This window comes from Rana temporaria, chromosome 3, assembly GCF_905171775.1.
Source record: "Rana temporaria chromosome 3, aRanTem1.1, whole genome shotgun sequence".
NCBI classification, from domain to species: Eukaryota; Metazoa; Chordata; class Amphibia; order Anura; family Ranidae; genus Rana; species Rana temporaria.
In genome coordinates this window covers 357,626,166-357,642,588 of record NC_053491.1, presented here as the reverse complement: position 1 = coordinate 357,642,588, position 16,423 = coordinate 357,626,166, and the positions used below count along the sequence as shown (strand labels likewise).

General features: G+C 43.0%; 1 protein-coding gene across 1 annotated transcript in view; it reads left to right on the top strand.

Annotated features, from left to right (window-relative positions):
• ADRA1B (adrenoceptor alpha 1B) overlaps positions 1-16,423 on the top strand; it is a 67,548-nt gene that overhangs the window by 24,787 nt on the left and 26,338 nt on the right. The gene's annotated exons all lie outside the window — the stretch shown is intronic.

Below are 16,423 nucleotides of genomic sequence, written 5' to 3'. Positions count from 1 at the left end.
GTCCTGGAGCATAGCTGGTGACTTCTGTTCGGGCCTTCTGCTGGTCTGGTCCCACTGACTAATCAGAGTGTCTTCTGGCTGAGACTGGAAGCGAGTAAGAGTCTTTCTGCAACTATTTCCTCTCTCTCTCTTCAACCGTTTCTGCTGGCCCCTTGCCTGGAGACAGAGCCCCCTAGCACAGGAGCCCCCTCCAGGCCTCTTTTTTATAGACTCTGCTCTCCACATGGCAGATTCCTGAATACTTATGAGCCACGGTCCACGATCCTTCCCCCAGGTATTGGTAGAGTCCCCATGAATATTCAGGCTGAGGTCTCCACTACTCTGCCCACTAAGTTCTAGGACCTTCTAGAAGCTTCCAGAAGTAGGGGGGAGGTGACCAAGACTCAGCCCTCAAAACCTGCCAAAAAAACTACATGACCCCAAATAACCTGGCATCACAGACTAAAGTGAAGCCCAACTAAATTTGTCTACACTACCTGACTATGTACACAAGGAGGTGCTAAATTAAGAAAACTTTAATCAAGTATAATTTATTTTATAAATAAGAGTTTAGTGTCACTTTAACTTTCTCACACATGTCGTTGAACACTGGTCTGATATAGGAAAACACAGAAATAGACACCTCAGAAAGGTAAGTCCCTGTGGACTTCTGGGGGTGATATCACTAAACTGGGGCAGTGTTTGGTGACACAGACAGTGGGAAAAATAAGAAGTTACAATCTTCTTTTACAGGAATACCTTAGCTTGATGAACAGGGCCTTTCAAATCTCGTTGGACTCAGCCTAAACAAAGCTGTCACTATTTTAAAAAGAGGGATCCTAATAATCCTGGTGTGTTTTATTTTTATTGAGCTTTATGGTGTATAAGATGTTTTATATAACATATATCACATTTGTATAGAACAGTGTTTTTCAACATTTTTGTAGTCAAGGCACCCTTTAGAATTGCGCACAACCCTCGGTGCACACCAGTCTGATGACTTGTTTACACAAGGTGGTGGATGTGCGGTACCATGCATTTAAGTGGGCGCAAACAAACATGCAATTGCTGGATGCATGGTGGTGCCATAAAGAATTGACACACATGCGCAACTGCAAAAGGCAGCGCATTTTTCACGTGGTGCTGGAAAATTCGCAATTTAACGCGTTATACAGTACTGCACCTGGTGTGAAAAAGCCCTAAAATGTAGTTTGTAAGGCAAATTTAAGTGGGCAGTAGGTTGTTACTCCCCCCTTCCAAAACAAGAAAATACCCTGTCTAGCACAAATCCCCTCTTAGCACAACCCCCCCCCCGGCACAAAATCTCCCCCATGACACAAACCCTCCCTGCTAGCTACAAACCCCCCTTCCTAAATCCCCCCTTCTAACACCCCCCCCCCCCCCCCCAAAACAAATTTCCCCTCTTTGTCCTTGCTACAGCGAGATGACACATATCCCTGTGTACAGGCCGGCCATGAAAGGGAGAAGGGAGAGCACATCTCATTACTCATCCAGGCTCCCTTTAAACCCCCCCCCCCCATATTGCTGTTATCTGTACTTTTGCTGCCAAAACTGAAAGCTGTGCGGGCCGCCCGACCTGCCCTTAGCAACTGATGACGTCATCGGTTGGTAGGACATGGACGGGCAGCTTACACAGTTTTCAGTTTTGATGGCAAAAGTACAGATAACAGAATAGAGGGGGAGAGAGTCTGGACTGGAGGAATAACAGAAGGTGCCCTTTATGGCACCCTGGTTGAAAAACCCTGGTATAGAATAACTTGTTTACTATGAGCTTAAAAATTTAGATAATCCAAAAGACATATCCTCCAAATGAGATTTGGGGGGATATCCAGCCCAAAGTTTATTTGACATGATGGCTTTCTTTGAGCAAGGAAGAGTGTTTCATCCTTTTTGCTGCTTTGGTATAACAATCTGTCACTATGCAAGATACCTGTGTGAGAAAGTGCTGATGGAAGGGGTCATTGAGGTAGATCAGTAAGCCCTAACCGGATTACATTAAATTTGCCAGGACAACTGTGGGATTGATTTACTAAAACTGGAGAGTGCAAAATCTGGTGCAGCTCTGCATAGAAACCAATCAGCTTCCAGGTTTTATTGTCAAAGCCTAATTAAACAATCTGAAGTTAGAAGCTGATTGGCTACCATGCACAGCTACATCAGATTTTGTTGTACTCTCCAGTTTTATTAAATCAAACCGTGTGTCAAAAAACTATTACTGTATTTGCTGGCATATAAGACTACCTTTTACACTTAAAAAAACTGGCCAAAAAGCAGGGGTCGTCTTATACGCCGGATCAGCTGCTCAGATGCCTGCTGGATGTGTGGTAATACTGTATGTAGCTCCGGCTACATATACCGCTTAGCCAATCTCGGTGAGCGTTGTATTCAAATGAATACAGAGCCTGCTCTGATTGGAGTAACAACCTCTGCCAATCCGAGCAGGCTACATACAGTAGCCTGCTTGGATTGGCTTTGAGAGTCAGAGAGGAGTGGCCTGATGTTACAGCCTCTGCCAATCCAAGCAGGCTTTGTATTCATTAATTGAATACATCGCTTGCCGTGATTGGCTCCAACTCCAGCAAGAAGGAAGAAGGATATGGCTCCAGAAGGAAGAAAAAGGAAGCGTCGAAAGCCTCGGAAGGGGGGTCGTCTTATACGTTGAGTACAGGCAAAAAAGCTTAAAAAAATTTAAAATTAGGGGGTCGTCTTATACGCCCGGTCGCCTTATACACCGGCAAATACGGTACCTACACTGCTAATGTAAAAATTTACATACGATTTTATTGATTGGGTTTAGATCTGCTTTAGGGCCTTATTCGCATGTAGGGGCAAATTATGAATTTCTCTGCATATTAACAAGAAGTCTACACACCGAAAAATCCATCTTTATTTGGTCATATGCATAAAAAGAAGGATTTGGGACTTTAAATGAAGCACATATAATGATGTGCCACCATCCCTGTTTGTAGGAAGGCAAAGGAAAGGTTTGGGATTTTATATGAGGTGTGTAACCAACCGTTGGTATATTACATATAAAACATGGTATACATTCATGTACAAAAAGGTGGATGCATATTAAAAACAATATGTGATCATAGAAGGAACACATTCAGCAGCAAAACACTGTAGGACATGAGGAAAGTCTACGTGTTTCGTGCTACGTCAATGCTTAATCATGAATCACAACCGTGGCTGATCTAGCATGAAAAGCATAAACTTTCCTCATGCCCCACAGTGTTTTGCTGTTATATGTGATGCTTTTATGAACGAATAAAACTGGATTCTTTGGTGTGCAGCAGTCCGGACTCTTGTCAAGGCTCCCTCCAAGAAGCTCAAGGCTCCCCCCAAGAAGCTTAAGGCTCCCCCCCCCAAAAAATGAAAAGTCAGCAGCTACAAATGCTGTAGCTACTGACTTTTAACCTCCCTGGCGGTATGATTATTTCAGAAAAAAGGTGCTAAAAGCGGTACCTTTATTTGCAAGGAAATTTGGCGTTTTTATATTGTAGGCCTGCAATTCTTAGGAATAACTCACTTAAATCTGACCAAACAAGAGTCTAGTAGGCATCCTGGGTATGAAATATTTTTTGAAAACAAAATTATAAATTATAATATAATAAATAATTATAAATAAGTATATCAAATAATAATATAAATATAATAAAAATTATTCAATAATGTAATCAACTCAAAATCACTGAAATTTGCTCAGTTGCAGAATTGCCGCTGTCATTACTTTTATTTTTTTTATGACGAATTTCCCCACAAATCGCTATCGCACAATTCTGCAAGTGATTATAATTTATTATTGCTGTTTTCTAGCTGCTCTAAAAGCACTTTTGACATAAAGGGATACTTTTGGTTGCTATGGACAATCTACAGTTTTCAGGCAGAAGGAACAGTTTTTATTATATAAAAGAACACGTAGGGCACTGGGCAGACCACTAGGGACAAGGGGGGTGTGTATTTTTTTTACATACAGTACTGTAATCTATAAGATTACAGTATACTGTATGTAAGGTGTTTGTTTACCTTTTTGAATTTGGCGCCGTTCTCCGCTCCCGTGCGTCGTAACGTCACAGGGAACGGAGATCGGCGGCACACAGAGGCACTGTGTGAATCGAGCGAGGTCCCGCTCGCTCACACAGCGCGGTGGCATCACTGGATCCAGGGACAAGGTAAGTAAACCAAGCCTGTGGATTCAGCGAGGCGAGCCCGAGTCTGACTCGGGGTTACCGATCGTAGCACAAAAATTTAACCCCGAGTCAGACTCGGGAATACCGCCAGGGGGGTTAATATAAGGACACTTACCTGTCCAGGAATCTAGTGGTATCCTCACCCGAGCCGATATCTGGTGCTATCAGGTGCTGGCGCCACCATCTTGACTAAGGGAAACCAGCAGTGAAGCCTTGCTGCTTCACAGCTGATTTATGACTGCACATGCATGATGCGCTTTGTGAATGGGCCGGACTGTGGGGGAAGGAGTTTTCTGCGGCAAACTGAGCTGGAAGTGGGAGCGGGCACCTTTCAAACCAGGTACCCCCCCCCCCCCCACCAAAGGTGCCAAATGTGGCAGCGAAGGGTGAGTAAGCAGACAAGTGGAAGTTCCCCTTTTGGGCTTTAATATACATGCTTCAGTTTGAGAAGCTGAGCTAGCACCGGTGTGGAGTGTGGTGTGTAGGACCATTACAGGAGACCCACCTGTAGCAGCATCACAGGAACTAAATTCCTGTGGGAGACTCAGCAGGGTTTCTGCAAACAGCTGTGTGCAAGAACCCCCCCCCCCCCCCCCAAAAAAAAGACCACTGATCACGGGCATACATTGATTATCTGTGGATGATCGGCCCAGGACGAAAACTAATGATAACTGCTTTTCAAATATATTATAATACAATATAATAAAAAAAAAAAAATAATACGGTAAAAAAAAAAAAAAAACTCTATGTTCCCTTAAAAGTCTATCTTTGGGGAAAACAGAAAACTCCAGTTGGTGAGCCCTGCATTGTACGTTATGACATCACATAGCCTGCGACCACCAGAGCAAGAGGAAGAACAGGTTTTGGGGACCTGGTCTAGAAGAGTGGGAGGAGCGTGTGGGAGCGGAGGATCAGGTAAGTATGTGCTCTTTCCTATTCTCCTAGGCATGAATAAATATTTAACCCTTGTAGTGCAGGGGGAGCTTTTTGTCTTACCTGGAGTTCAGCTTTAGGTTTTCATGCATATGGACGGTTTGAGTATTAAAATCTATCTAGCATCAAATCACTGCATTTTTGCCCATCTTACATACATACATCCTCCCTCCATGAAAGCATCAGTGTATAGCTAAGTATGAGCACGGGTAAAATGCTGGAATTTTCATGCTAGAGTACATTTTAAGACGCAAACCGTGCACGGGGCCCTAAGTTAAGCACAGTGGACTTTGTGACTTTAGCACAGTTGCCAAGTTTGCTAGAAAGCCTTTAAAGAATGGTTTACTAAAATAGCTGTTTGCGTGTGGCCACTATATGAAGCTCATATTACCGAAATTTAAGACAACCTGCAAAGAACAGTAAACATTACGGTGCTTAACAAATGGATTAAGCGTGAACAGAAAACACTTCTATATACAGCGGGAACACGTCACTTACCTCCTGCACAGCAAGGTAAATCTCTGGCAGCCGTCACAAGTCAGACTGCCGATTGGCTGATTATTTCACAGTTCAGAATGCTCTGTTTGGATGCAACATAACAAACCAACATCATAACTACAACTCTTTGTAGGAAATCAAACGTACTTTTCTGATATCCGTACAATTCCCGTAAAAAAAGGAACAGGCATTTGTGTGCAATTGACTTTTTAATTTACTATAGAACGGGTATTTTGTCCATGGTGGGTAAACCACCAACTTCAATTTAATCCCGCATTGCCAGCTACACATACTTCCCGGTCACTCTATGTTGTGTCCATAGTAAAGAGAAACACCTTGTAGTTTAGAATATGGGGATGCACACTTTCAATAAAGCTCATTCATACCAGTGCGTTGCAATAACGTGTTTATTTTACATCACGGTGTTCAAGCAGTTATACCACGGCCATGATTACAGCTGTCAGCTATAACCCCAGTATCTTTTTATTTCACCTGGCTAATGACCTACACTATAAAAGTGATCCTAGTGGCTAATTAGCCACTGGATCGCTTTCACAAGTTGCGGGAGGGGCTGTCTCCTCCTGCTGCTCTCCGGTGCGCTTTTGTTGTTTCCCAGGCTCTACCGTCCCACGGAGAGCCCAGGATCTGATACAGCGGTTCCTACTGGTAAAAATAGAGATGATCGGGGACTGGAACATCCTGGATCATCTTTATGGTCTAGGACAGTGTTTCTCAACTCCAGTCCTTGAGGTGCCCAAAATAGGTCATGTTTTCAGGCTTACCATTATTTTGAACAGGTGATTTGATCAGTTTCACTGCCTCAGGCTGGGTTCACACTACTACACTACTTTCATCCTACTTTGCTCTGCTACATTGGTCCTACATTTATCCTACATTGGTCCTACATCCATCCTACTTTCATGAACAGGATACTACTTTGGTCCGACTTCAATGATATTCAATGGGCCTGAAGTAGGATCAATGTAGGACCAAAAGTAGTACAGGGAGCATTTTCAAAGTCAGACCGACTTGTGTAGGACCAGTTAAGACGGCTCTCATAGGGAAACATTGATTTTCACACGTCATGCTACATGAGGCTCCCAATGTAGGACCGTTTGTCGGACAAGTGTGAACCAAGCCTTAGTAAATACTATAGCCATGTAATCTGAGTGAAATCCTGAAAACATGACCTGTTTGGCGCTTTGAGGACTGGAGTTGGGAAACACTGGTCTAGGAGACCGGAAGCTACGAGCATTTAATCACTTCTGGTTAGGGGAAATCTAAACGTTAGATCAGCGGTCTCAAACTGGCGGCCCTCCAGCGGTTGCAAAAATACAAGTCCCATGACATGAGGCATTACAAGGCTGACAGTTACAAGCATGACTCCCACAGACAGAGGCAGTTGGAGACCCCTGTGTTAGATCAATGTTTTTTTTTTTCTTTAATCTCATTCTTTCAAGGGTAGCAGAGAGACCTGGGATCTTAATCACCTCAGATGTCTCCATAAAGAGGACCTGTGATGTTTTATTGCTATCACAAGGGATGTTAACATTTCTTCTGATATTGTTAAAAGTGATCCAAAAAAATAAAGTGACGCAGTAAAAATAAAATATTTTTAATAAAACAAATAAAAAAAAATCACGCTTAACCTCTTCCATACCGGGCACTTACGCCCCTTCCTGCCCAAGCCAATTTTCAGCTTTCAGTACTGTCGCACTTTGAATGACAATTGCGCGGTCGTGCTACACTGTACCCAAACAATTTTTTTATCATTTTGTTCCCACAAATAGAGCTTTATTTTGGTGGTATTTGATCCCCTCTGCGGTTTTTATTTTTTGCGCTATAAACAAAAGAAGAGTGACAATTAAAAAAAAAAAACACTATTTTTAACTTTTTTATTTAATAAATATCACAATTTTTTTTAAAAAAACTTTTTTTTCCCTCAGTTTAGGCCGATACGTATTCTTCTACATATTTTTGGTAAAAAAAATCGCAATGATCATATATTGATTGGTTTGCGCAAAAGTTATAGCATTTACAAAATAGCTGATAGATTTATGGCATTTTTATTTTATTATTTTTTTTACTAGTATTGGCGGCGATTTGCGATTTTTTTACTGTCACCGTGACATTGCGGCGAACACATCGGACACTTTTGACACGTTTTTGGCGCCATTCACATTTATACAGCGATTAATGCGATAAAAATGCACTAATTACTGTATAAATGTGACTGGCATTCAAGGGGTTAACACTAGGGGGTGAGGAAGGGGTTAATATGTATACCTGTATTGTGTTCAAACTGTGGGGGAAGGGGGGTGACTGGGGGAGGTGACCGATCTGTGTCCCTATGTACAAGAGACACAGATCGGTCTCCTCTGTCCCCTGACAGGACGTGGAGCTCTGTGTTCACACACAGAGCTCCACGTCACTGCTCTTTCGTTACCGATCGCGGGTACCTGGCGGACATCGCGACCGCCAGGCACGCGCATCGGCATCTCGGGGACGCGCCGGGCGCGCGCCGCCGCCGGCGCGCTCGCGCGCCCCCCAGTGGTCGCAGGAATACAGGACGTCATATGACGTCCTGTTGAATATTCAGAGTCAACGTGGAGCCGTCATTTGACGATGGCCCGGTACTCTAGTGGTTAAAGGGTCCCCATGCTGATGGGCAGAGGCGAACGCATACATAGGCCCTGTAAGCATATGTAAACTGTGTTCGCACCACACATGTGAGGTATCGCTGCAAATGTTATAGTGAGAGAAATCAGTCTAGCTCTAGACCTCCTTTGTAACTCTAAACTGGTAACCTGTAAATATTTAAAAGTGTAAATATATAAAGTGTTATCTATGGAAATTTTTAAGTATTGTAGTTTGTTGCCATTCCACGAGCCTGCGCAATTTTAAAGCCTGACATGTTAGGTATCTTTTTACTTGGCTGAACGTCATCTTTTATATTTGACCCCAAATAATTGGTTATATATTGTGTTTTTTGCATTAAAGTTCATTAAGTTGTATTTTTTTTTTATGATTGCTTTTGAAAAACCGCTGTGCAAATACTGTGTGACATAATGTTGGCAGTTTTCTAAATCCATTTTCTAGCAAAAAAAGTACTACTTTTTACATGTACAAGGCCTGATTTTCAAGTAGTTAAAGGGTCACTAAAGGAAATATTTTTTTTAGCTAAATAGCTTCCTTTACCTTACTGCAGTCCTGTTTTCATGTCCTCATTGTTCGTTTTTGCTTTGATGTTGCTGTAATCCTTCTCTGTTCTTAACAGTCTGTTTCCTGATGAAAAAAGTCATGGGAGCTTTCTCTCTGTGGCACTAATCAAGGAGGTGTGATTACTGTGTGTCTTAAACCCCTCAGAACCAATCAGTTTCGTTTTACAAACCATCTCTGCCCTCTATTGGCTCTGTGTCTCTGTACTTCACAGAAGCATGAAACTAGATGCATAAACGAAACTGAAACTACAGGTACATTATATGATTGATTTGTATCTATTTTTAATCATTTTTAAAAGGAATCAGTTAACTATTATGTCTCTATACCCTGTAAACAGTCATTTCAGCAAAAAAAAAATGTTTTCCTTTACAACTCCTTTAAAGCAAAGCACAGAATTGTTCATTAACCACTTCCTGTCCGCGCTATAGCCGAATGACGGCTACAGCGCGGACCTACTTTTCCGTGAGGACGTTAATAGACGTCCTCCCCTTTGCACCCTCCTCGCGCACTGTGATCACCCGAGTCACTGAGACTCGGGTGATCACAGATCCGAGTAAGGGGCCTGTCCTGGCCCCTTACCATGTGATCAGCTGTCAGCCAATGACAGCTGATCACTTGATGTAAACAAAGCTCGATAATCAGGGTTTTTTTCTTCTCATGCCGACAGCGTGAGGGGAAAAAAAGTCGATCACTGGCTTAGGTGCAAGGGACATCGCTCCCGAAGAGGAAGGAGGCACATCTGCCTCATGTGTGCCAATCTAAACCCCTGCAAGTGCCACCTACCAGTGCCCACCAGTCCCACCTATCAATGCCCACGAGTGCCACCTATCAATGCCCACAAGTGCCACCTATAAATGCCCACCACCATTGGTGCCAATCAGTGCCTCATTAGTGCCAACTAGCAGTGCTGCCTATCAGTGCCCATCACTGCCACCCATCACTGCCACCCATCAGAGCCCATCACTGCCAGCTATCAGTGCCACCTATCAATGCCACCTATAAGTGCCACTTCTCAGTGCCCACCAGTACTACCTATTAATGCCCTTCATTGCCACCCACCAGTGCCACCTATCAGTGCCGCCTATCAGTGCCCACCAGTGCAGCCCTATCGGTGCCTATCAGTGCAGCCCATCAGTTCCCATCAGTGCAGCCTCATCAGCGTACATAATTGAAGGAGAAAAATTACCTGTTTGCAAAATTTTCTAACAAAATATAAAAATATATATATATATATATATTTTTAAAATTCAGTCTTTTTTTTAAAAAATACCAAAAAATAAAAACTGCTGAGGTGATCAAATTTCACCAAAAGAAAGCTCTATTTGTGGGAAAAATTATAACATTTTCATTTGGGTACAGTGTTGTATGACCGCGCAATTGTCATTCAAAGTGCATCAGCGCTGAAAGCTAAAAATTGGTCTGGGCAGGAGGGGGGTTTAAGTGCCCAGTAAGCAAGTGATTGAATGTGTTTGCGTGCTGTGGTGCCATTTATAGTGGCTGGAATTCCAGTATACCTTGCTTGCAGCACACCCCAACATGCAGTAATACAATACCATCCTTTGTGGTGCAATGCACTGTCCAGACTTAGAACAGGAGCATATTTTTGGTCAGTTATGGTATGTTAGGCACCCCATTCACATGTGTGAATGCCATAAAGATCTTAAATTACACATGTTATTTACCTGTAAAAGCATATCTTGGGTAGACATTCATAATAGGCTTAGATGTCCGCTACTAAAGCACATAGCACCTCATTGGCTAGTTCGGTTTCCTAGGACCCCCAGTGACCCTATTCACAGCCCATTATATGTATGACAGTTTATGCAGATGTTTTAAATGGTTTGGCGTGTATAAAAAAAAATTCTTTGGAGTATACCGCTGACAGTTCCCACTCCTCTTTTGAGGTATGGACCTCTTTTAGTTATTTTTGTCCCTAACCCCCCTCTTTTTTTAGACATCCATAATCCCTGAGACTGCAGACACTCAAGTGACACTCTATACCAGTGATGGGGAAGATTTTTTTGGAACTACATTTCCCATGGTGCTCAACTACACTGCAGAGTGCATGAGCATCATGGGAAATGTAGAAAGCATCTGGGGTGCCAAGGTTTGCCATCACTGCTCTATACTCTTCCTCTTTGCTTCTCCTCCGGCTGCTGCATAAAAGGACATGTAGGGAGGGGTGGAGGAGCTGACCGAGCGCAGAGAGTAATTAGACACTCCCAGAAGAAGAAAAAGCTATGACATGTAAGGAGCGAGAAGACCGTGCTTCCTGGTTCCATACCCATCATTCTAACAAAGATGTACTCTTATTTTTTTCCTTGCAGTGCCATTGATCATTCCCCCGTTAATGAAGAAATGGCTGTACAAAATTATGTTCTCTAGTGCGCATGGAGTTGTTTACAGCTAGATATTCCCAATTTTCTACTATCCCCTGGATTCTCTTCTGGGATAGTACCATGTTTAACTGAAAATAAGACCTACCCCGAAAATAAGACCTACCGTTATTTTCCAGGAGGGCTGCAATATAAGCCCTTCCCCCTGAAAACAAGCCCTAGTTTAAAATGCTTGTACAATCCTATAATGCACTCTATTACAGTTGTATGTAATGTACAATGTGTGTGTTTCTGTAATATAATTGTGGGGACGAGAGCTTCGGCGGGTCACAGCAGTGCAGAATGGCACTATAACAAAGGTATTTGGCACAATTATATTACAAAAACACACACATTGTATACTACTGTAATAGTAAAGTATAGGATTTTACAAGAATTACTATCAGGCAGGGAGAGAGAGGGGGAGAGAAGACAGCACATTACATGATAAGACCTACCCCTAAAATAAGCCCTACAGTGTCTTTTGTTGCCAAAATTAATATAAGACCGGGGCTTATTTTGGGGGAAACACAGTATCTACTTCCAAGACTAGCTGCTAGCAAAAATCTCTGTGTCCTGCCAATGGGGATGGGGATGGAAACCCACACATATAGGTAAAGTATATAAAGTATTTCATAGTACAATCAAACCTGAGCCTTTCTATTTGACCATTGAGCACCTGGCATGCACCCCTGCGCATCAGATTTTGTTATAGAATTGTAGATGATAAAATAGAACTATAATAATTTTTCTTTGACCGACCCTGGACCTATAGAAATTACAAAACATACTGTAGAGTTTATGGTTTTCTATTACTGTGCTTTTGACCAGAAAATTAAATGTAATTTTTACTTGCTCATGGACCCTTCACTGTCTTCTGTCTGTGGCACAAAAAAATAGGAAGCAATTGGATACTAGTTGCCATAATAACTGCAAATGTTATGATAATAAATTTTCAAAATAAATTGGATTTAGGTTTATTTTAGACACTTTGGCAAGATATACTCGAGATCAAATGCACTTTAAACTAATAATAAAGTAAGGGGTTATAAATAAATTATAAGAATGCAGTCCATAAACTCTGGACTGTTAACATCCCCATTTGGGGGATGTGTATTTGTATATATTATTATTATTATTATACAGGGTTTATATAGCGCCAACAGTTTGCGCAGCGCTTTACAACATAGGGGCAAACAGTACAGTTACAATACAATTTAATACAGGAGGGATCAGAGGGCCCTGTTCGTTAAAGCTTACAGTCTATATATATATATATATATATATATATATATATATATATATATATATATATACAGAGAGAGAGAGGAGTGAGTGTGCGTATATAAAATGCTGAACAGGTATGTGTCAGATTAAATATACACTTTAACCTAGTAGCAAAGTAAATTATAAATGATTAAATATCAATAGACATGTGCATTTGTTTTCGTCCAAATGCATTTTCGTCTGAATTTTAGGTATTTTTTTAACAAACGGAAACGAACGCACAGAATACGAAAACCGAAAGATCTGACATAAACAAATGCTTTATTTTCGTTTTCGTTGGTCGAATGTGCCTAACCTTAACTCTATTAGTCTAAGAATATTCTACATAGAGAGAAAAGATTCGACATTCGACATATAGTCTGTATCTGTCTGTATCTCCCGTCTGCCAGCCATACTTCTGCCTATCTGTAGATGTTAGAGAATATGTGGCGTGTATATATGTTGTTTATATACCCCTCCGAGCACCCAATACCCAGTGGATGCCTAGGTGGTAACGAAAGATAGAGGAAGTACACCTATCAAGACGGATCGCACGAACTCGCTGTTCGTAGGAGATAGGCCCGCTGCTAGAGGCCTCCATGTGAGTGCACGTGCATGTGATATATTATCTTCCACACCTGCAGTCACAGTATTATGCCATATTTGCCCTTGTCTTTCACTTCCAACATGACCATTTGATTTGGAGATTTTGATGTCACCTCAACCCTGCTGAGCCTGTGAACATACAGTGTGTAAATTGGTTTTAGGCTGTCCGTGCTATGGCCTGGAGGTGAGCCTTTTATACCACTAGAGGTGTGCGCACCGAAGTCTGCTCTTCAACCACGGGATACCCCCTTGGGCCTCTATTATTGTTCACAGTGCACTTTAAGATTTTATTTGTGTTATTTGACGTTTTTACCTCATTACGGTCCCACATTTTCCCTCTTCTGGGACTTCTGGGACTCCATTTGGATTGTGTTTTATTTGAACTTTTTGGCACCCCCTTGGGCCTCTATTATCGTTCACAGTGCACTTTAAGACTTTATTTGTGTTATTTGACGTTTTTACCTCATTGTGGTCCCACATCTTCCCTCTTCTGGGACTTCTGGGACTCCATTTGGATTGTGTTATATTTGAACTATTTGGCACCATTCACATCAACTAAGCTGTTATTTGACTTCTTTACCTATTACGGTCCCACATCTTCCCTCTTCTGGGACTTATGGGACCTCATCTGGATTGTGTTATATTTGAACTTTTTGGCACTATTCACATTAACTAAGCTGTTTGGTTTTACATGCTTCTCATGTTTGTGATGTTCATCATTTAATTTAATTATAGTGTATGATTAATATTTAATTTATGCTCACCATTACTGACTCACAGACCTCCCACCCTCACTGGCTCTAGCGATTACTCAGTGGTGGGTTTTTGCTACTCACTTTCTTGTGCATCTGCTCTTTACCCTTCCTCACACAGCGCAGTCACCATCATCTATTTCAGTGTTCCTTTTTTGTCCTCCTCCTAGGACCTAAATAATTTTACCTTCAGATTTTTAGTCTAAGTTCAGTCCTGGCGGTGTTTTTTTTTTGGGAGAATTTAATGGCTGGAGTCCAACAAGTCCCCGCTATTAGCGGGGTGGATTGCACAGTACAGAATTAATTCCTGGTAGAAGCTTACTATCTAGCCATTGGCTAACAAGCTACTTGTGGTCAATCGTCCTGGCTATTAGCAGGAGACCTTCTTCCCCACAGATGATGCCCAGGTGATTTGTCTATGCTCCCACTCCCAGGCTGGACCGGATCGTTTTGGTAATGTATCATTACAGTATCTTTTATGGCAGCTGTTTGTGTTTGTTGTTCGTCAGCGCCGCCTTAAGCCTTACCTTCCGGGTCTATGGCTACTGGAACGCATTGTGCGTTTCACTCTCTCCTCCTTCAGTCTCTTGGTTGTGCGGGCGCGAGTCTCCGGCTCGCGCGTGCGCAGTGGAGTCCATTTGCCGATTCGCGCAGGCGCGCGCGGCAGTCAGGGCCACGCCAATCACAGCGCAGGTGCGCGGCGTACGTGACGGGCGCGGTGACGTCATCGAGGGCAGCAGATTTAAAAGGCTGTCTGCTACAGCTGATTCTGGGGATTTCTCCTAGGATCGCTGTTGCTCCCAGGCTCAATCCTTATTGGAGAAGGTAAGGTGCTTGGCTGCACTCTGTCCTTATACACTGCACCAATTGTCTCCTATACTTTGTTGCCTGTGCCCTGCCCTCATTGTGATATTTTTTTGTAAATTGTTTTCAGTGGATATATCTTTACCACTATGGATGTGTCACCGCCCCCCAGTGGCCAACCCTTACGCCGCAGGTAGGATGGAAATTTTCTTTCCTCTGCCTGTTTGTTTGGGTTATTGTATCTTTTTCTTATTGTTTCTTTCTCCACCATCAGCCCTTCTAGGTCTGATCGTCAGCCCTCAGTTCATGAAGTCATTGACGTCGCTAGAGCACATCGTCATCATTCTAGGTCAAGCTCTAAACGTCCAAAGAGCAGGTCACCCTCCAAACATCATGGGGAAAAATATAGATCCACCTCTGACCGCCATTCCCACCGTCATTCGGGCAATTCTGGAAGAAGATCTTGCTGGGGGTGCAAGGCCCAGGTCCCGGAAGGGAAATCTCTCTGTGATCCCTGTTATTCTCGTGCGGCAAGAGAGAGGGTGGATGGAGACCAACAAATTGAGGCTCTGGTCAGGAAGGTGGTCCAGGAATCCCTGAACAAACCTGATCCCAGTGGTGACATTCTTTCACCTGTAGTTCCAGCCCCTGTCCTTATACAGGATGACTCTGAGGTTCCGGGTCCATCTCAGCGCAATCGCTCCTCAAGTTTGTCCTCCTCTAGCGAGGTAGAGAGTGTCGTCAATTCCACATGATTTGATTTTTCTCTAGTCCCAAATCTGGTTAAGGCAGTTAAAGCCGCTCTAAAATGGGAAGACCCGGTGGAATCTCCTAATAAGCAGAGAAAATATTTCAAACACCTCAAGAAGGAGCGTCCCAGCTTTCCCCCTTTGGGTGAACTTGGTGAAATGATCACTGATGAGTGGACTACCACTGAAAGGAAAAATTAATTGGTCTCTAAAGTATCAAAGATGTATCCGTTTAAACGTGAAGATGTGAAACACCTAGAATCGGCTCCTTTGGTGGAGTGAGTGAGTGAGTGAGTAACTTGTATAGCGCAGCAAATGCGAACTTAATCGCCTCAAGGCGCTTGTCATCCAGAGTAGTACAGATCTTTCAGAAGAGGTGGGTCTTTAGCTTTTTCCTGAAAGCCCGATGGTTTTCTTCCAAGCGGATGGTCGTGGGTAGAGCATTCCAGAGCCGTGGTCCTTGGACCGAGAATCTTTGTTCTCCTTTCGATTTGTAGCGGGATTTAGGAATTTGGAGAAGGTTTTGGTTGGTTGACCGAAGCATGCGCTTGGTGACGTACGGTTTTATTTTCTCGCATAAGTATTGAGGAGCTTTTCCCTGTGAACATTTGTGGGTGAGGCAGAGCGTCTTGAATGTCACCCGGTCCTGTACGGACAGCCAGTGGAGGGACCTCAAGACTGGGGCGACTGATTCCCACGGCTTTTTACCTGTTACCAGTCTGGCTGCCGTGTTCTGGACGACTTGTAGACGCGCCATCTGGTATTTTGGTAGCCCTAAGTAGAGGGAGTTTGCGTAGTCGAGTCGTGAGTTGATGATTGTTCCGACAACTACTGCCGTGTCTTCTTTCGGGATAAAGGGGATGAGTCTACGTAGCATGCGGAGCAGATGATGAGAGCTGCTGACGACTGATCCTATTTGTGCATCCATCGTCATGTCTGAGTCGAAGATGACTCCGAGACTTTTGATTTTTTTGCTTGGTGCGATGGTTTGTCCGAGGATGGTGGGTGGTGTCCATGTGGTCCTA